We start from the raw sequence: 2,721 nt of genomic DNA on the forward strand, positions 1-2,721 counted from the left end.
TTATCCAAAATAATTCTTAAATTTTATATATGCATAAATAAAAACTGATTAAGAAAAATGAAACAGATAATTATATATTGCCTTTTCTTTTATAAATTTTATAATATTTATTAGTGTATAACGTGTCAATTAGTTTAGAGATGGAATGAGTATGACCGGGTTAGATTCGTAATGTAATAAAGTACGAAAGTATATTTTTATATGAATAAACTAAATTAAATATAATTATAAATTTAATTATTACCTATGTTACCTAAAGTTGAAATAAGTGAGGTTAAATTAATGCATGCATCCAATGATTTATATATATATATATATAGTAAATTAATTATAGTATTAAACATAAATTAACATATAAGGGAGGAATTTTCCAATATTTAAGTGATATAAGATACTAGTTCTTAAAATAAATTACGTATTAAAGAAGGAAGGTTTGTGTAATACTAAATACTATAAAGGATGTATGTGTTGCAATCTTAAACCTTAGGGGGGTTGTGCAATTGTTCTTTTCTTTTTTCTTTTTATCATTGTTACTTTCCGACATTATTTTTCTACGTAATTTTGTTCGGCTTGCCAAGTTTACAAGAAACTAGTGGGCAACTTTGACAAAAGAAAGGGACTTAAAGGACAGGTCATCATGAGCCGGACCAACCAATACCTAGCGTGCAAGGCCCACAAGCCCGCCACGTCATATGGGGCCCATTTCCCTTCTCTCTCTCCTAATATAAACGCGTTTTCCAAGCCCAATGGAATCACAATAACCTTACACGCCCGAGCCATCGGAGCTCCCCCACCACCCTCTCATAGGGGTTGGGTTGGCTGGGTCTTTCTTTCTCCATGTCGCATCCCACCGCAGCTCCGCCATCAGAACCACCGTCGGCGGCGGTGAATTCATTGTACAAACAGAAATCGTGGTCGCCGGACACGTTTCGCGATGAGGCGTGGCAGCGGCGGAAGGGTACCCATGGAAGCCGATTAAAGCAGCGGAGCAAGAGCGTTACCGATGAAGACCTCGATGAGCTCAAGGCTTGTATTGAGTTAGGGTTTGGATTTGACTCGCCTGAAATGGATCAACGATTGTCTGATACTTTCCCGGCTTATGGCCTTTTTTACGCTGTTAATAAACAATATGCCGACACCCTTTCGAAGACTTCTTCTTTATCGTCGGTCATCTCCGATTGCGAGTCACCCGCTCCTCCCGGCAGTCCCCTCACCATTGTTGATCAAGGTAATTAGATAAAAGCCTCCCCTTTACAATTTGCATTCGTACTCTTTTATTTTAGAATGTTCTGAAATGCTTGACACAGATTCTATTTCTTTTGATCTATCCTTCATTCAGAAAATCCTAATTCATTCATCTTATCAAAATTAAATTTTGATTTTAAATTCTAATATGAAGTCTTCTATGTGAAATTAACTTTCAATTATGATGTCCTTTACAATCAGTATATACTGCTTCTGTATAAGTTAAGTTCTATTTATTTAACTTATTGGCCTGTCATAAAAAATGGAGTTACCAGATAATTTCAATAATAGAAACGTTATAAATTTGTTAATGTAAAGAACATTTGAAAAGAACTGTAGTGTTGAACGTATGGTTGCTAATATTTGGAAAAAAATGAATGTAGGAGATAATCCTCAGACAGTAAAGACAAGGTTGCGGCAGTGGGCACAAGTGGTCGCTTGTGCAGTGCGTCAATCTTCACATTAATGGATGCTGGATGTTGTGCGCTAGATATCTGTTAATTGTAATTACTGTACCAGCAATACGTTTCGGGGCATTGAAGCAAGAAGGAACAGAGGCAAAAAAGTCAATAGTTAATTTGAAAAAGTAACCCATCGATGAACCAACTTGTTCAATCTTAGAGCTAATTGTCTGTTGATATGATTTTTATTAATATAATTGTGCTGCAACCACAAATGCAACTGGTCCACCACCAACAAACTCTTGTTAATTAATTGCTAGTAGCCATGTTTGTTGATATTTGCATCAATATAAAATCTTCCAGCAAGTGAGAATGACTTGTGTTTCTTTGGAGTATTGACTTTTTCCTTTTGGAATGTTTTGTTACATACTGTTATTTGATTTTGATGAATAAGTTTTTTTTTTGGCTTTCTTTGTGTTTTTACCTAGGTTTCAATTTCATGTCTTCTGCAGTAAAAAGGTCAAACAGTTGTTGTGTTCTTTAGCCGATTCCTTATATTGTGTTTGTAGTCCTTTTTCTTTGTTACTTTCAGCTTTACGTTATAAAGCAGCTAATTGAAGTTAAAGGAAGTATATTGTTGCAAAGGGTTCTCTTTTCTCTTTGCTTGATGCTTACAAGTTCCTAATCTCAACTTTGATAGTATTCCTTAAAGCTTTTCCTCTGTACTATTCAAATATCACTTCCGCGTTTCGCATGATAAGCAAAATGCTTAATTGCTTTACTTCGTTATGATTGGTTTTGAATTAAAATTGGAGGGAATTATTGTTATCTTATTGCTACTTACAATCAACTCAAGCAAGTTCAAGCGCATTCTTCCGATGTCATGCTTGTGAAGGGTCATCTGCATTTGTGTTTTGTTTCTGTAGGAAAGCTTAGAACATTAAAACTGTTGGTTACAATTAGCTGGTCTTTGAGCGATGAATGAGAGAATACCACCCATCATCTTTACTATCACGGGAAGAATCCGGAATAAAAATGTGGTTCTTTTGGACTCAAAGAACCAAAATGTGGGGAA

The 2,721-nt window shown here is 35.4% G+C and overlaps 1 long non-coding RNA gene across 1 annotated transcript; it reads left to right on the forward strand.

Annotated features, from left to right (window-relative positions):
* The first annotated feature begins 748 nt into the window (after positions 1–748).
* Positions 749–2,041, forward strand: LOC104086446 (uncharacterized). Its single transcript, XR_011414161.1, has 2 exons — positions 749–1,228; positions 1,629–2,041. It is a non-coding gene; the product is annotated as an uncharacterized lncRNA (long non-coding RNA).
* Positions 2,042–2,721: the final 680 nt, after the last annotated feature.

Source organism: Nicotiana tomentosiformis, chromosome 2 (genome assembly GCF_000390325.3).
Source record: "Nicotiana tomentosiformis chromosome 2, ASM39032v3, whole genome shotgun sequence".
Classification (NCBI taxonomy): Eukaryota; Viridiplantae; Streptophyta; class Magnoliopsida; order Solanales; family Solanaceae; genus Nicotiana; species Nicotiana tomentosiformis.